General features: G+C 39.2%; 1 pseudogene; it reads right to left on the reverse strand.

Moving 5' to 3' along the window:
• Positions 1-2,051: 2,051 nt before the first annotated feature.
• On the reverse strand, positions 2,052-10,286 carry LOC122435567 (annotated as a pseudogene).
• Positions 10,287-20,034: the final 9,748 nt, after the last annotated feature.

Raw genomic sequence — 20,034 nt, forward strand, 5'->3', positions numbered from 1 at the left:
ATTATCATCACAAAGAAGGCAAGAACATACAATGGAGAAAAGACAGCCTCTTCAGTAATGGCGCTGGGGAAACTGTACAGCTACATGTAAAATAATGAAATTAGAACACTTCCTAATATCATTCACAAAAATAAACCCAAAATGGATTAAAGACCTATATGTAAGGACAGACACTATAAAACTATTAGAGGAAAACATAGGCAGAACACTGTTGGACATAGATTGCAGCAAGGTCCTCTTTAACCCACCTCTTGGAGTAAGGAAAATGAAAAAAAAAGGGGAGAGGCCTAATTAAATCTAAAAGCTTTTGCACAGCAAAGGCAACCCTAAACCTGACAGAAAGACAAACATCAGAATGGGATAAAATAATTGCAAATGAAACATAGGTGGAATATCTAAATAGACATTTCTCAGACCTCCCTCATGGCACAGTGAATAGGAATTGGCCTGCTAATGCAGGGGACATGGGCTCAATTGCTGGTCCAGGAAGATTCCACAAGCTGAGAAGCAAGTAAAGCCAGTGTACCACAACTACTGAGCCTGCACTCTAGGGCCCACAAGCCACAACAACTGAACCTATGAGGTGCAACTACTGAAGCTCGTTTTCTTAGAGCCCATGCTCTGCATAAAGAGAAGCCACTGCAATGAGAAGCCCATACACCACAATGGATACCCAACGCAACCAATAAATAAATAAATAAGACATTTCTCCAAAGAAACGCATGAAAAAATGCTCAACATCTCTAATTATTAGGATAATGCAAGTCAAAACTACAGTGAGGTATCACCTCACACAAGTTGGAATTACCACCAACAAAATTCTACAAACTGTAAATACTGGAGAGGGTGTGGAGGTGAGGGAACACCTGGCACTTTGGTGGGAATATATTGACATACCCACTATGGAGAGCAGTATGGAGTTCCAAAAAAAAAAAAAAAAAAAAACTATAATTAAAACTACCCTTCCACCCAGAAATCCCACTCCTGGGCACATACTCTGAGAAAACCATAATTCAAAAGGAGTACAACTTCAGTGTTCATTGCAGCACGATTTACAATAGCCAGGACATGGAAGCAACTTCAATGTCCATCTACAGATGAATGGGTAATGAAGTTGTGGTGCATATGTATAAGGAATATTACTCAGTCATAAAAAAGAACAAAATTGTGTCATTTGTAGTGATGCAGATGAACACAGAGTCTGTGATAAAAGTTAAGTCAGAAAGAGGCAAATATCATGTATTAATGCATAGAAAAATGGTATTGATGAACTTATTTGCTATGATACAGATATAGAGAATGGGGTCCTGGACACAGGGAGGGAAGAGGAGGGTGGGATGAAGTGAGAGTGGCAGTGACATATATACACTACCATATGTAAAACAGATACCTAGTGGGACGTTGCTGTATAGAACAGGTAGCTCAGCTCAGTGCTCAGTGATGACCTAGAGGGGGTGGGATGGGGTAGTTGGAGGGAAGCTCAAGAGGGAAAGGATTATTGTTAACATATAGCTGATTCACATTTTTTAGAGTGAATATATGGGACCTGTTTATTTTCCCACATTTGAGTCTGTTTTTAAATGAAATATATGGTCAAAGAATCAATTTCAGAGAATTTTTAGGAGAGCAGGTGACTGAAAACCAAATTCTCTTTTCAAGTCAGCCACAAAATTTTAAATAATAAAGTGCACTTTGTATAACTTACCATAGAGCAGTATCATGTTTGACACAGTCAACCTAAGTATCTTTCTGGGAGTCAGCGATCTGTGGCTCATGAGCTGAATGTGGCTCGTGATCTATTTGTGTACAACCTGGATCTGAGAATGATTTTTACATTTTTAAAGGTTTGCAAACAAAACAAAAACAGAATATGTGACAAATAACCATATATGGCCTACAAAGCCTAAAATATTCATAATCAGGTCCTTTACAGAAAACAGCTGCAGACCCTTCATTTATATCAATGTTGTACAGAATTCAGGCAGTGCAGTTTGAAGTCCAAGATAATGTTTATTTATTCCCATCACATATATAGTAACATTCTGAAAACGTGTCTTCTGATGTCACCTGTCAATTTCTTTTCAATTTTTCTTCATTTTCAACATCATTAAAGTTCATCAATATTTCTGTTTCCATGATTTTGGAGGCTTTGCAGATTTTCATATATTAAGGTATTAATCTCTTTTGCATTTCTGGAATCTATTTGCTCTCCCTAAGTATTTCTCTTTGCCCTTTCATAGGGATACAATTTAACAGTTGGATAAGCTCTGATATTAGCTTTCTGGCAGGTTTGAGCATAAGCCTGTCTACTTTTCCAGCTTTCACTTTTTTTTTTTTTAATCATCCTAGCCAAGAACTCTAACCCTGGAGCAAAGTTTTGGCAAGATCCACACCGAGGAGCATAGAAATCAACCACCTTTTCCCTTTGTAAAACTAAAAAAGTTTTCCCTTTGTAAAACTTTTTCACTGAAAGTCTGAGGTGTTAGATCTGTGGATATTTAGGTAAAAATCCTACACCCCAGAGTCCTAGGGAATACACAACTCTATTCCAACTATTGTAACTATGATATTGATTAACTTTATTTGATTTTTGGGAAAAATTTATTTCAGCTTGTCTTTGAACATTTTCTTGAGCACAAAAGAAATGATACTGTTGGCACTCTATATTGCCCACATTGATCAGTTCAGTTAATGTCTAGGCCATTCTAGCATTAAGATTTCACATGGGTAACATCATGGAGACTAGAAATTAATCATCCAGACTTTACATTTTTTATGTTTAACTAGTTCATTGAAAGCGGTGAGTGTCAAGGAGATGACTGAAGAATTTATAAGATCCTCTATGATCTCCAAGATCTGTTCAGCTGAGTGATGTCCTTCATATTCATGAATGTTGGATTTGTTGAATACCACTGCTGTTAGATAAGCCTGAATGTTATACATGTTACAGTGTTCTTCCTGAACTGTACAATCTAATGTATCAAACTTAAGCTGACCATAAAGATGCTTTGGTGCTTTTTGTAACTCTGGCAATAAAGCTCTACATGGTGGACACCAAGGGGCAAAAAAAATCAGCTAGCCATGGTTCTTTATCACTGGCAGGAAAATGTTGAGATTCAAGTGTGGTAAGATGAGAATTAATACTTTCCTTGGCAAAGGCAAGCATATCATATAGAATCTTCTTTCCATGATGAATTCCAAATTATTTGGTTACTTGTCCTTTAAATATTGCTAGACATGGTTGAATATGTTCATTTTTAAATAGAGGTTTTAGTTTCTTCAACTCAAGATCAATTAAATTTTCATTTTTTCCAAAATGAAAAAATAAGAGCCACCGATGAATGATGAGCCAAATGATCCTCTACTGTGTTTGCCAAAGTAGTTCAAAATGTGGAAGATTATGCATTATTTCCATATATATTTCTTTAGCATCCAATGAATTAAGAAACAAAATGCTGCTTTTCTCTTTGTTATTTAAAGTGGCTCTAGAAGGAAAATAAGCAGTAGTACTTGTATATCCAAACTTTTACAAAGATTGTCCTGGTGGCACAGTCCATCAATTCTACATTAACAAGACCATCCAACACACCACTTAACCTGAGACCTGTTTGTGAAGTCATATAATCTCCTTTGGAATTAAAAGTGATCAGCCAGCCAATACCAGTAGAAAACAGTTTGTATGATGTTAACAAAATTTCTCGTCCATAATTCTGTCACTGTGCTTCTAACATGCTGCATGGCAAAATTCACTAAACTTTCTTTTTGATCTATGACTATGATATTTCACTACAGCCATTCTATAAAATGAAGAGGCTGGGATAACTGTTGACTCCGTTCATTCAGCAAAGCATTCTGTCATCACCACAGTTAACAGCTCCAATTAGAAGCAATCCATCTACTTCTTTAGCAAAATCTCTCCATGTGAGAGGCAAATTATGGGAGTGTGAATACCCTGGGGAGTAAAAGTTCACAAGCCACAGATCTCCATAATTAACAGCAGTGTCAAATTCTCTTCTATCCAGTGCTATGATTTCAGGATAATCATCACAAATTCTAAAACCAGAAGGATAACAATTCTAGCTTTCATAGTGGTCTCCTTTATTGTCAGTGAAGTCCCCTTTCTCTATATTTGTCATACTTTTTCCACAGATCTTCATCTTTGAGTAGTTCATGTCCTGTATTTATTTTTTAAAAAATATTCAGTGCTACTATGTGTATGTATAGTGGACAAACTTAAATCTTTATTTGAAACATCTAGCCTTTTAGATGAGTAAAAGTATACAACCTCTTTTGAAAGTAGAGAGTTAAACACCTTTTAAGTATTTTTTTTCTGTTAATAGGAATGGTTTTATTTGGGGAGTGGGGTTGTCTTGGAGAGTAAGCTGACGTTTACTGGGTGGTGGGGGTGGGGGGAGGGGACAGGGAAGGAAGTGCAGAGAGCAGGGCTCTGCCCATCAGTCTTTATAGACAAGTTCAGATTGTCTACCCATTGTTCTGTTTGTGCATTTTAGTTAATATTGCTGTGTATTAAAGAACAAGCAAGTCCTGATGACCAAAGTATATTAAAAGTAGAGGTAGTAAAATAACCCCTTAATGAATGCCCTTTTGTTGGTTTTTAGGAAGGGCTGTGTCTTCTGGGAGTATCTACGTTAATCCACCTCTTGGAACTAGATGTCGTCTGGTACTTAGTCGCTGAAATGCTGGAGGAGTAAGAGGAAGGGTGAGGGGAAGGGCTCTTGGCTAATAGCTCCCATTATCTGGAAGACAGTTTTAGGTTATAGGTCTGTAATGTGCATTTTTGTGAAGTACCTATGTTTATTGTGGACAAGGTTCATTACTTTGAAACATCTAGGCTTTTTAGATGTCCTGAGGTGACAATGTATGATATAAAGTAGAGCTAGTGAGTTAACCAATTTGTAAATATCTTTTTTATAATTGATTTTTTTAAAAAGGCAGCATCTTGGACCTGGAATAATTATACCTTCTCTGAGAAATGTACATCAGGACTTGTTCATTTAGGTTGGCAGCTGAGGGGCGGAAGGAAGTATAGAGGGAGGGCTGAATGTGGATGTGTTCACGTTTATATTTTGATGCTAACCATTGATGTGTGTGCATCTCCTGGCTGTACTATAGGAATGCATTGTTAAATAGTTCAGCAGAAACATACCTCCTTGCTAATACCATAATAGTTTAGATCAGATGATGAATCCTCTTAGAACTATTATACTTTGTGTACTCTGTTGCTTTATGTCTCATTTTAATTGAACATTAAGGGAATGTAGTATTTTAATCATAGCTCTGCCAATATGTTTATCTAGAGGCCTGTTGCCATTTTTGTCTTTGAAGTTTTTGTTGCCAAGAAAGGCAAGATTACATTTTTTTCCTTCCAGATTGAGTTGGTGTAGTGTATTCTTGGTTATCAAAATACTCATAGCTTTGGGACTTTGAAATGGTAAATATTCATGATGTGTGAAACAGCATGATACATAACTGTATGATCTTAATGACATAAAAATGGATGCTTAGTTGTGAAAAATACACAAATGAGACCTAGAAGGACATGTCAAACAGTAAACTGCTTGTGATTATGAATGACTTTGTTTTTTGCTTCTTGTGCTTTTTGGTTTCCTATTATGCACATGTTAACTTTTAAGAAATAAATGTTATTTTAAAAACCTTAAAAAAATAATTATTAAAAAAATCATTATGTGCATTTGGGTTACTCAAGTTTTATCAAGATGTAGTTTAAATACCAGCTTCTTGAAAGCTTGTCTTATTTCTCTACTGCTTCCAGTTTTGAATACTCCAAGTAAACTGTAAAAACTCTGATCTGTACCCACTAAAATGGCTGTATACACTAGTAGAAAACAGCATGAACATTATCAAGTCTCTGAAACAGTCATCTTCATTTAACCATTGTTTTTCTTGTACAAGTTCTAACTTAAGTGAACATTAAGATAATGCCACTCGTTCGTCAAATGCAAATTTGAGAACTTCTGCCCACATTAATCCAAAGGTGAAACAGGAAGCACAAATTGTCTCCCAAAATGTTAATCTATGAGTGTTTTTTGGTTCTGTCAACTACCAACTGATGCTTGCCAAGGGCATTTGCCAACTGCCTCTGCAGAGACTGAATCACGTGCTGCTGCAGCTGTTGACCTTCGACACACCCTGAAGGGAGCTCAGGCTGGAGAGTGGGGCATTTTTCGCTCCATGGAAACTAGAAGAAAGGTCTTTAGACAGATATTTTCAGGAATTGATTTCATGATCTCAATCTTTGCATCTCTTCATGTCTAGAAAAGCATTAAATAGTATCATGTCTTAAATCCTTTCATGGAGATATCAATTTCTGGTGACCAGCAGGTAACTTTTTGTAAGATAAGTGCTTGATTGCATTGAGCTCCCCCTTCACCAAAATCTTATATATTGATATTCTCTCACTACCTCTTTGGAGCAGTTTGTCAGAGCTATCTGAAGTGCCATCTCCCAGGCTGCAGTCCTAATTTTTCCCCAAGTGTAATTTAACTTGCAACTCTCATGTTGTGCATCCTTTTTTAGTCAACAGTTATGGTGACTATGAAGTGACCCAGTGTGGATTTCCCTCCTTCACCTGAACTGTACGAGGAACAGCAGATTTAGTACCAGCAGTGGCCTATACGTCCTCAGAGAGTCCAGAGGTATATTTGATGGTGGACCAGGTTACTTACCCCTTCCCAGTTGAAAGATATGGGGGGGGGGAGCAGTTGAAATATACTAGGGCATTCCCACTCAGTGTTTAGACATTGAGTGGGGCTCAAATGATAGATATTGAGATTTAACAGTTGTAAGAGACTGAGTGATCTGGGCTGAGTAGTTAGGTAAGAGGCTGATCTGTTGCTTTTCGTCAATTTGGCTGCCCTTATAGAATTTGTCAGGATAAAAGTGAAGATATCATATGATAGCTTTATTCCAAAGAAGAGGCAAGATGACTGAGAAATTTATAGGAGTGGTAAAGGCCGAGTCCTCATATTGTGCAGTGGTCCCATAGGGAAATTCACTCATTAATTAAAACACCTACTCATCTGGGAGCTCAGATTAGAATTGTCCATTCAGTGATCTGAGCACCTGTGGTGGTCTTAGACTGCCAAAAAGAATTACTGAGACATGTAAGAGGGCTGAAATGACTCTGCGGGGACTCCTGGAAGAGTTAAGCTCACAAGCATTGCACTTGCCCCCCACACTGAAACTGTCCACCTCAGATTGAGACTTGAACCCATGTGTCAGAATCTAACCAAGCCAAAACCCAGTTTGGGACTCAAACCCACGTGGCTGGGAAAGAAACCCAGCCAAAACCCACAGTATTCCAACTAACTGAGATCACAGACCTGGTTTCAGGACCTAATGAAGCCCTGGTTCTTGATGTCTCCTCAGAAAGAATTAAGTGAGAGACAAAATGATAGGTTAGAAGTGTATTTATTTAGAGAGAAACACATTCCACAGACAGTGTGGGCCAATGCAGAGGGAGAGTGTAGCCTTGAAATGTGGCATGGTTAGCTTTTATGGGCTGGGTAATTTCATAGGCTAATGAGTGGAAGGATTATTCCAATCATTCTGGGGAAGGGGTGGAGATTTCAAGGAATTAGGCCACAGCCCACTTTTTGGGTTTTGGTGGTCAGCCTTGGAACTGTCATGGTGCCTCTTGGTGTATCATTCAGCTTGATGTGTTATGATGAATGCATGCTCAGTCGCTTCAGTTATGTCCGACTTTTTGTGATCCTATGGACTGTAGCCTGCCAGGCTCCTCTGTCCATGGGGATTCTCAAAGCAAGAATACTGGAGTAGGTTGCCATGCCCTCCTCCAGGGGATCTTCCTGACCCAGGAATCGGACCCGAATCTCCTGCATTGCAGGAAGATTCTTTATCCACTAAGCCACCTGGGAAGCCCACAATAAGCATATACTGAGGACCAAAGTATAGTTGAAGTTCACCTGTCTACCATCTTGGACTCATTTGATTCTAATAAGGTTATGTTGTGTCCTCAGGCTATTTCATTCTTTCAAAGGTTGTGCCCTGCCCCCTTCCTTCCTGTTTCAACGCCATTTCAATAATGAATTTTATCCATGACAAATTCAACTTAAAATGGGAAATAAAGCCTCTCAAACACAGAAATGAGGGCATCAGAAAGCACCCTCTAACACTCCAGCCAGGGTTATGTATGTACAAAATAGCACTTGCAAATACCTACTTAATTGTGGAAATTATACTAAGGAGATCTCAACCTAAAATGGCCAAATTGAGGTTCTTTTGACATTCCCAAATTGATATTTTTGCATGCATAGTTAAAAAAGGCCAGCAGTAAGATCAAACAGACTGAATGGAATGCTTACTTTGATTGATGTCTAGAAGTTTCTAAAACAAGAAACAATAGAGTGACTTCTTTGCAGGGAACCAAGAAGATATTGATTGAAACTATATCAGAACTAAGAAGGCCACTAGCACTGACTCTGCCTCTCCCTCTGTTGTAGACAGAAGTCAATTCTGACTCCATGTTGGAACTGTTTCTTTTTGACTTGCTTTCCATTGCTTTTGTTATTATAATAAAAAAATAATGGCCTGCATCAGAGAATCCTGTCCTTCTGCCTGACAAGCTTAAGTACCTTTGTTCATAACCCTATCCACCTGAAGATTGCAGGAAGGAAGAAACTAACACATCCCCTGCCTGAGGCTTGCCAACCTAGGAGATATTGAACTTAGGTTCAATATTAATGAACTTCTTGAATTTGATTCTTCACCTCCCCATCTCCATCCATTAAAAAAACCTGCATCCATACCCTGAAAAGATGGTTATTTTGAGACATTAGTCTGCCATCTTCTTGGTCAGTTGGCCTTCTGAATAAAACCATATTCAATGCCTCAACACCTCAACTCTTGGATTCACTGTCCTCTTGTGCAGTGAGTAGAGTGGGTTTGGACTCAGGAACAAATTTGGCTTAGCCAGCTATGATCCTTGCTGCTTGTGGCTAGCCGGTTCTGGTCAGGGAATATTTCAGTAAGATCTTAAACAACTGCCAGGACTATTTTTTCTGAGGATCTTTCCTTCAAGATTTCCAGAAATGACACCAGCTGCCCCAGTGCTTGGCAGTTGAGACAAGGAACCAACAAAACTTCTATGAGTCAATGGGCTGAATTTTGTTTGCAGGGTAAGTCTACCCAATTCAATAGCTGTTTTATTTGTGGCATTGTGTGCACTTTTTGTGCTACAAGTCAGTGGGAAACAAAAATACTGATACAGAAAGTGATTTTAAAAAAATGTTTGTAGAAAGTGGACTCTGAGAAAATTAGTTTCATGCAAGGTCAGTTTTGACTGAGTTTAAAATAAATTTAATTGAGTAAATGAATTTAAATGTAAGCTGCTGGGGGCAGTCCCAAGATAGCAGAGGAATAGGATGGGGAGACCACTTTTTCTCCCACAAACATATCAAAAGATCATCTTCACAGGGAATAACTTCTACAAAACAACCTCTGAATTCTTGTGGAGAACCCCAGATACCAATGATGGCAAACCAATCTCTTTGAAAAGAGGTAGGTAAAAAGAAAGATGAAAAGAAAGACAAAGGATTTAGGGATGGAGACCCATCCTGGAGAGGGTGCTATGAAGAAGTTTCCACAAAATAGGAAACCTCACAGGCAGGGTCAGTGGGGAACTTTGGAATCTCAGAGGGCAGCATAACCGAAAAAAAAAAAAAAATCACCACAGAGTTCATGCTGAATGGCAATTACCAGTGGAGAAGCAGCTCACATGCTTACATCCACCCTTAGCTAGTGGGGACTGGGTGGGGAGGCGCGGCTGCATCATCAGTCTTTAGGGTAAGGACTGGTGTTGAATGCCCTGAAGACATTCTGAGGGAACTAAAATGACATAGAAACCCAAATCATAGGAATGCCAGAGAGACAAAGAAAAACAAAGAGCCTTTCCCATAGGAAGGCTCAAACGCAGCACTGTGATCCCTGATGCTCACAGAACAAAGTATCATGCCCTAGCGAATAGCAAAGGAGAGCAAGCTGGCTGCCCTTCACAGCCCTCCCCAGAGTAAGAGAGGAAAGTGCATGACAGCCAGAGGCAGAATGCAAGGGGTCACTTCAATCTCGGCCTCAGAGACCACATCTCCCACCAAGCTGTGAGCAGGCTGCCAGTCACTAACCATATCTTCCTGGCATTCTGGATGGTTTATATCTGCCAGAAGTGTCACAGCCTGAGACCAGCTCCCCTGAGGAGATGCATGGCCCACCTGGGACTGTGCACTCATGGTGCACCTGAGAGCTTGAGTGGCTTGAATCTTGGAAGTGCAAGAGACACACAGCCCACCCAAGACTGTGCCCTTGTGGAGCACCTGGAAGCCTGAGCATCTTGGACCTGGGAAGTGCATGCTGCTTTGGGCTATGGCATTCTCTGTGTGGTCCACCCACAGTGAGTGCTACCCAAACATGCCAGCAGTGTTTGCAGTGTCCCTGCCTCTCCACAGCACAACTGAACAAGTGAGCCTGAATAAGTGGCCACTTTTGCCCCCTTGCGCCAGGGTGGAGATTAGATACTGAAGAAACTTGCAAGCAGAGGAGGCTAACTGAAGCAAAGAAGGGGGAACAGCCCAGAAGTGGCAGGTACAACAGATTAAAATCCTGCAACTAAGGTGAGACTGTGCATTTGAGGGGCAACTGTAGACTTTAAGAACAAGTACAAGTCGGAACAAGGTATTATCTGACACTAAATGGATCCCACAATATTTTATTTTTTATTTTTGTGTTCCATTTTGTTTTATTCTCTTTATATTGTACTTTTGAGAATCTAATATCTATTCTAGGTTTTTAATATTTCATTTTTTATATTTGTTACTAATTTTGTACCTTTAACAGTCTGACATTTCTTATCCATTTTAACATAAGGATTTGATTACTGGCTTGATTGCTCTATTACCTTTTGATTCTCCCTTTTCTCTTCCTGGTCACCTCTATCACCCTGCTTCCTCTTCTTTATATAACTCTGTGAATCTCTTTGGGTATTCCTGGCTCTGGAGAGCTGTTTCACCATTAACCTAGGCATTTTGTCTTCTATGCTGTGTTGACAGAGAAGTCTTGATGCTACTGTAAGAGGTTGGGATGAAAATTCAGAGACAAGGGACTCAACTCCAGAACTTTAGAGCATCACAGAACTCTTGACACCAGGGAACATTAATAGACGAGAGTCCGCCCAAAACCCTCCAAACCAACACTGAGACTAAGCTCCACCCAAGAGGCAGCAAGCTCCAGTATAAGACATCCCATGCAATCCTCCAGCAAAACAGGAATACAATCTTGAACATTAAAATATGGGTTGCCTAAAGCCATACCAAACCCACATATACCCCCAAAACTCACCACTGGACACTGACTACCCTCCAGAAAGATGAGATGCAGCTTCATCTAACAGAGCACAGACACAAGTTCCCTCAGCCAGGAAACCTTCACAAGACACTGGTCCAACCCCACCTACAAGGAGCAGACTCCACAATTAAGAGGAACTATGACCCTCCAGCCTGCAGAAAGGAGACCCCAAACACAGCAAACCAGACAAAATGAAAAGGCAGAAAAATATCCAGCAGGTGAAGGAACATGATAAAAACCCAACAAAAGAGGAGATAGGGAGTCTGCCTGAAAAATAATTCATAATAATGATAGTAAAGGTGATCCAAAGTCTTGAAATCAGAATCGAGTTACAGATAAAAAGACAAGAGATGCAGATTAAGAAAATTCAAGAAATGTTTAATAAAAACCTAGAAGTAAAGAATAGTCAATAAGTAATAAACAATGCAATAACTGAGATTAAAAACACTCTGGAGGGAACCAACAGTATAGTAACTGAGGCAGAAGAAAGGATAAGTAAGCTGGAAGATAGAATGGTGGAAATAAATGAAACAATGGAAAAAAGAAAAAAAATAATAAAAATAAATGAGGACAGCCTCAGAAACTTCTGGAACAATGCCAAACACCCCAACATTCGAATTACAGGTGTCCCAGAAGAAGACAAAAGGAAAGGGCATGAGAACATATTTGAGGAGATAATAGTCAAAAACTTCCTAAAATGGGGAAGGAAATAGCCACCCAAGTCCAAGAAGCCCAGAGAGTCCCAAACAGGATAAACCCAAGGTGAAACACATGGAGACACATATTTATGAAATTTAAAAAATTAAACACAAACAGCAAATATTAAAAGCAGCAAGGGAAAAGTAACAAATAACATACAAGGGGATCCCCTTAAGGATAACAGCTGATCTTTCAACAGAAACCCTGCAGGCAAGAAAGGAATGGCAGGATATACTTGAAGTGATGAAAGGGAAAATCTTACAAGCAAGATTACTCTACCCAGCAAGGATTTCATTCAGATTCAAAGGAGAAATCAAAAGATGTACAGACAAACAAAAGCTAACAGAATTCATAACCAACAAATCAGCTCTTCAGCAGATGATAAAGAATCTTCTCTAGACAGGAAACATAGAAAAGGTTTATAAAAACGAACCCAAAACAATAAAGTAAATTATAACAGGATCATGTTTATCAATAATTACCTTAAAAGTAAATGGATTAAATGCTCCAACCAAAAGAATGACTGGCCAAATGGATACCAAAAAAGACCGTTATATATGTCGTCTACAAGAGACCCACCTCAAACCTAGGACACATACAGAATGAAAGTGAGGGCCTGGAAAAAGATATTTCAGGCAAATAGAGACCAAAACAAGTGGGAGTAGCAATACTCATATAAAATAAAATAGACTTTAAAATAAAAACTTTTATAGGATACAAAGAAGGACACTACATAATGATCAAGTCAAGAAGAAGATATAATAATTATAAAATATATGCACCCAACATAGGAGCACCTCAATACATAAAGCAAATGCTAACAACTATTAATGAGGAAATGAACAGTAACCTAATAATAGTATGGGACTTTAATACCCCACTCATGTCAATGGGCAGATCATTCAGGCAGGAAATTAAAAAGGAAACACAATCTTTAAGTGATACATTGCACCAGTTAAACCTAATTACTATCCACTAGGCATTTCACCCCAAAATGTATTCCACCTTTTTCTTAAGCATCTTTTTCTGATCACAATGCTGTAAGATTAGATATCAACTATAGGAAAAAAAAAAAAAAAAAAACAGAAGTATAGATCAATGGGAAAGGATAGAAAGCCCAGAGGCAAGCCCACACATTTATGGTAACCTAATCTATGATAAAGGTGTCAAAAATTTTAAGTGGAGGAAAGAATGTCCCTTCCACAAGTGCTGCTAGGAGATCTGGACAGTTCCATGTAAAAGAATGTAGTTAGAACACTCCCTAACACCATACACTAAAATAAACTCAAAATGCATCAAAGACCTAAATGTAAGGCCAGAAACTGTAAAACTCTCAGAACAAAACATAAGCAGAACATTCTTTGACACAAATCACTACAAGATCTTTTTCTGACCCACCTCCTAGAGTAATGAAAATAAGAGCAGACAAATGGTAACTAATTAAATGAAACTTTTTAAGAGCAAGTGAAACCATAAACAAGAGGAAAAGATCACCTCCAGAATGGGAGAAAATATTTCAAATGAAGCAACTGTCAAAAATTAATCTCAAAACATATAAATATCTCATGCAGTTCAAAGTCAAATAAACAACACAATTAAAAAATATGCAGAAGCCCTAAATAGACATCTCTCCAAAGAAGATGTACAGATGGCCAAGAAAAAGATAAAAAGATGCTCAACATCACTATGTATAAGAGAAATGCAAGTAAAACCTACAATAATGTATTATTTCATACTGTTCAGAATGACCATCATCAAAAAAATCTACCAACAACAAATGTTTCAGAGTGTGGACAAAAGGGAACCCTCTAATACTGACAGTGGGAATGTAAATTGATGCACCTGCTCTGGAGAATAGTAAGGAGGTTCCTTAAAGAGCTAAAAATAACACTACACTATGATGCAGCAATCCCACTACTGGGCATACACACAGAGAAAACCAAAATTCCAAGAGATATATGCACCACATTCTCATTGCAATATTTTCAATAGCCACGACAAGGAAGCAACCTAAATGTCTATCAATAAAGGAATGAATAAAAAAGATGCTGCACATATATAATGGAATACTATGCAGGTATAAAAAGGAGTGAAATCGTGCCATTTTCAGATACATGAATGGACCTAGAGACTATCATACAGGGTGAAGTAAGTCAGGAAAACAGATATCATATATTAATGTATATATGTGAAATCTAGAAAATGTTAAAGATGAACCTATGTGCAATGTAGAAATAGAAACAGAGGTGTAGAGAACAAACATATGCACACCAAGGGGGAAGGGGAGGTAGGATGAACTGTAAGATTGGAAGTGACATATATACACTACTATATATAAAACAGATAACTAATGAAAACCTACTATTGAGCAATTAGTAAAATTGACTCAATTCTCCATGGTGATCTAAATGGGAAGGAAATCCAAAAAAGAGGGGATATAGATAGAAGTATATGTGATTCACTTTGCCATGCAGCATTAACTAACACAATATTGTAAAGCAACTATAGTCCAATAAACGTTTTTTTTTGTTTGTTTGTTTGTTTTGTTTTGTTTTTTTTTTTGAAAAAGAAGAGGAATCAGACCAGAGAGCTGTTGCTCTTGAAATGTTCACAGAGAATATATTGGTCTAGGTGAAGAACAGGTTGTGATAAGTACTGTAACAGAAGGATGGAGGCTATATGAGTACAAAGGAGAGAGCAATGTACTATGCTGGGATATTAAAGGAAAGACTTCAGGTGTTTAAGTCAGTCTTGAATAATTGAGCATATTTTCATCCGGCAGTGGAGGTGCATTCCAGGCAGGAGGAACAGAAAGTCAGTTCAAGAGACTTGAAACAACTTGAAATGTTGAGAGAAATGTTCTGAGCAGGAGGTAATATTCAAAAGTGCAGAAGTAGCAGTCAAGTTGGAAAGGGATAGAGGAGTCAGGTCATGAAAGGACTTGGATGACAAGCTGAAAGTCTTCATTCCAGGTGAATTATGTAGCACTGTCATGCAATTCAGTGGCCCCATTTGTCATGCAAAATTATAAGTTGTTCTTCTTTCATTCTTTGAAATGAAAACATTTTCTCTGATGCATTATCAACTTCAAATGGAATACTGATCCAGTAAAATTCATTATAATACCTGTCTTTCCTTGTTCAGGTAATAATTTTCAAAACAGTCAACACTGGGACATCTGTTCTTTTCCCACTCCACAGTTGGTGGTACTTGTGTGTGCAGGTCATTCATATTTTAGTGAACAAAGGGAAGAAGGAGGGCAAGAGAGAAGAGATAAGATAATTGGAAGACTGTGAGGCTCTCTATTCTTCCCTCAACTATCCTGCTATTCCTTAATTCCTCCCTCTCTTCATACGTGGAATGAAATTTCATCAGTAATAACAATCTCACTTAGACGAACTGATGCATTTCACCTTTATGAGGTTTTAGACAGGCTGGGTCTGATAGTGTGTGCATGACTTTCAGTGCACATTGAACTTCTCCAGTGTTTAAGCAAGGGAGATCCTATAGCCAAAGTATATGTCCATGAGAATCAACCAATATCTATGGAAATCAACAGCTTGAGTAGACCTGGGTGAGTGGAATGGGCAAGGTGAGGACTATGCCAGTGTGAGGGGTAACAACTGAGAAATCTGAAGAGACCATCTTCATCAAAAATATTTTGTGTTCCATACTAAACACTGATATAAACAGGCAAATCATTGAATTATAGAATGTGGGTAGGGTTTGACTGTGTGTATATAACACAAGGGAATAACAGAGTCTCAGATGAACAACGGCTCTCTTTCACTGGACCTGACTTCCTTATTTGTGGTTAGTTAACTGAGCTTTGAACTAGGCTTTGACTGCCTACTTCCCCTATCTACCTTTGACTAAAACACTCTCTTCTGTGACAGTTACTCCATATACTTCATTTGCTTTTTGCTGTGTTGTCAGATAAAAAGAAATTTTATTTGTTTTTTTTTTTTAAGGAGAGGAGTACATTTTATATTTATTTTATTTATATATTTATTTGGCTACACCAGGTCTTAGTCGCTGCACATGGGACCTTTTTGTTGCAGCATGTGATATCTTTTTTCCTGTGGAATGTGGGATCTAGATGGGCTTCCTTGATAGCTCAGTTAGTAAAGAATCCACACTCAATGCAGAAGACCCCGGTTTGATTCCTGGGTCAGGAAGATCAGCTGGAGAAGGTATAGGCCACCCACTCCACTAGGTCCTTTACTAGAGATAGAGCCCAGGCCTGCTGTATTTGGAGCAGAGTCTTAGCCACTGGACCACCAGGTAAATCCCTAAAAAGAGATGTTTAAAAAAAAAACATTGAGGGTTCCAAGATGGTTGAGGGGAAGGTGGACACGGAGTGCATCTCTTTCCAAGGATGCATCAGGAATACATCTACAGATGAAACAGTTCTCACAGAACATTGACTAACAGGAGTTCTTGATCACCAGAAAAGACCATACAAATCCACGCATAACTGTGTAGGAGAAAAGAAAGAAGGGAAAAGGAGGAGGGAACCAAGCAGAACTGTCCTAAAGCCCAGGCAGGCAGAGTTGAAGCAGGGAAGAAATTCTGTAATCTGGGGAAATTGATTTAGACAGAAGGGAACCATTTGAGGTTGTCAGAGGAGGGTGAAGCAGCTGATCTGTGATAGTCTGGATAGGATGAGAACCACAGAGAATCCATGTTGTGGCCCTATAGGGTCTGGGAGGTGGAAAGTGGGGATTGCAGAGAAATCCCAGGGTGAGGACTAATGTTGACTATGAGGAGATGATCTGAGGGAACAAGAAGGAGGAAATCCTCAAAAGGGAATGCCTTTGGAAGAAAACTGGACTGCCACGGATGTAGGGCACTACTGCTGAGTCATATGCAAATAGGGCTTTAGCTTCAGCATCAGTCTTCCATTGAATATTCAGGGTTGATTTCCTTTAGGATTGACTGGTTTTATCTTCCTGCTGTACAAGGGACTCTCAAGAGTCTTCTCCAGCACCACAGTTCAAAAGCATTAATTATTGAGAAGTCAGCCTTCTTTATGGTCCAACTCTCTCACATCTATACATGATTACTGGAAAAAAACATAGTTTTGACTATACAGACTTTTGTTGGCAAAGTCTTGTCTCTACTTTTCAATACACTGTCTAGGTTGGTCATAGCTTTTCTTCCAAGGAGCAAGCATCTTTTAATTTCATGGTTCCAGTCAATGTCTACAGTGATATTGGAGCCCAAGAAAACAAAATCTCTCATTGTTTCCATTGTTTCCCCATCTATTTGCCATGGGGTGATGGGACCAGATGCTATGATCTTAGATTTTTGAATATTGAGTTTTAAGCCAGCTTTTTCACTCTCCTCTTTTACTTTCATCAAAAGGCTCTTTAGTTCCTCTTCAATTTCTGCCATAAGGGTGGTGCCATCTGTATATCTGAAGTTATTGGTATTTCTCCTGGCAATCTTGATTCCAGCTTAAGCTTCATCCAGCCTGGCATTTTGCATGGTGTACTCTGCACATAAGTTGAGTAAGCAAGCTGAGAATATACAGCCTTGGCACACTCCTTTACCAATTTTGAACCAGTCCATTGTTCCATGTCCAGTTCTAACTGTTGCTTCTTGACCTGCATACAGGTTCCTCAGGAGGCAGGTGAGGAGGTCTGCTTTTCCCATCTCTTTAAGAATTTTCCACAGTTTGGGGTAGGGGAGAGGATGGGAGAGGGGCTTCCCACTGTGACCAGATCCTATTCTTTACATTTCCAAACTACCTGAAGGTGCTATCTATTGAAAAATAAAATGTTAAACTGTCTAGTTGAAAAAAAAAAAAAGAATTTTCCACAGTTTGTCATGATCCACAGAGTCAAAAGCCTTGGTGTAGTCAATGGAGCAGAGTAGGTATTTATTTCTGGAATTCTCCTGTTTTTCTATGATTCAACAGATGTTGACAATTTGACCTCTGGTTGCTCTGCTTTTCTAAATCCAGCTTGCCCATCTGTAAGTTCTCAGTGCACATATTATTGCAACCTAGCATGAAGGATTTTGAGCTTACATTGCTAGCAGGTGAAATGAGTGTAATTGTGCAGAAGTTTGAACATTCTTTGGCATTGCCCCTCTTTGGGACTGGAATTAAAACTGGCCTTTTCCAGTCCTGTGGCCACTGCTGAGTTTTCCAAATTTGGTGCCATATTGAATGCAGCACTTTAATAACATCATTTTCTAGCATCTTAAATAGCTCACCTGGAATCCCATCACTTCCACTAGCCTTGCTCCTAGTAATGTTTCCTAAAGCTTGCTTGAGTTCACACTCCAGGATGTCTGGTTCTAGGTGACTGGTCACACCACAGTGGTTATTCGGGTCATTAATACTTTTTTTTTTTTGTACAGTTCTTCTGTGTATTCTTGCCACATCTTCTTAGTATCTTCTGTGTCTCTTAGGTCCTTGATGTTTCTGTCCTTTATTGTGTCCATCTTTGCATGAAATGTTAAGTTGGTATTTCCAATTTTGTTGAACAGATCTCTAGTCTTTCCCATTCTGTTGTTTTCCTCTATATCTTTGCATTGTTCACTTAGGAAGGCTGTCTTATCTCCCCTTGCTATTCTTTAGAACCCTGCATTTAGATGGGTTGTTTTTACTCAGTTGCTCAGTCATGTCCAACTCTTTGCATCCCCATGGACTGCAGTATGCCAGGCTTCCCTGTCCTTCACCACCTCCCGGAACTTGCACAAAATCATGTCCATTGAGTCGGCGATGCCATCCAACCATCTCATCTTCTGTCCTCCCCTTCTCCTCATGCTTTCAATATTTCCCAACATCAGGGCCTTTTCTAATGAATCAGCTCTTCACAACAGGTGGCCAAAATATTGGAGCTTCAGTATCAGTCGAAAAACGAAGATCATGGCATCTGGTCCCATCACTTTGAGAGAGTCATTATCAACCTAGGTAGGTTGATAAGAAGTCCAGGGGTCCCCAAGGGAGGAGTCTGGAATTCTAAAGGAGGAAGAAAGGACAAACTTTTTTCCCCTCTACATTCCTTAGGATTATATAACAATAATGTGTTCTGCTTGAGGGCAGTGTCTGCGAAAAAAAAAAAAACTTTCTGGCTGATCCTATTATCTTAAAATGTGAATTATGGGAGTAGCTTTAGTGAGGTCTTTACAACCTCCAGATATTCTTTTGATTCACTGTAATAACTAATTACACGGCTGCACTTTGGTGGAGCAGCCATAAAGAGATATCCCACATCCGAAGTAAGAGAAACCCAAGTAAGATGGTAGGTGTTGTGAGAGGGCATCAGAGGGCAGACACACTGAAACCATAATCCCAGAAAACTAGCCAATCTGATCACACGGACCACAGCCTTGTCTAACTCAATGAAACTAAGCCATGCTGTGTGGGGCCACCCAAGACGGACGGGTCACGGTGGAGAGGTCTGACAGACTGTGGTCCTATGGAGAAGGGAATGGCAAACCACTTCAGTATTCTTGCCTTGAGAACCCCATGAACAGTATGAAAAGGCAAAATGATAGGATACTGAAAGAGGAACTCCCCAGGTCGGTAGGTGCCCAATATGCTACTGGAGATCAGTGGAGAAATAACTCCAGAAAGAATGAAGGGATGGAGCCAAAGTAAAACAATACCCAGTTGTGGATGGAACTGGTGAAAGAAGCAAGGTCCGATGCTGTAAAGAACAATATTGCATAGGAACCTGGAATGTTAGGTCCATGAATCAAGGCAAATTGGAAGTGGTCAAACAGGAGATGGCAAGAGTGAACGTCGACATTCTAGGAATCAGCGAACTAAAATGGACTGGAATGGGTGAATTTAACTTAGATGACCATTATATCTACTACTGTGGGCAGGAATCCCTTAGAACGAATGGAGTAGCCATCATGGTCAACAAAAGAGTCTGAAATGCAGTACTTGGATGCAATCTCAAAAATGACAGAATGATC

Source organism: Cervus canadensis, chromosome X (assembly GCF_019320065.1).
Source record: "Cervus canadensis isolate Bull #8, Minnesota chromosome X, ASM1932006v1, whole genome shotgun sequence".
In the NCBI taxonomy this organism is placed as follows: Eukaryota; Metazoa; Chordata; class Mammalia; order Artiodactyla; family Cervidae; genus Cervus; species Cervus canadensis.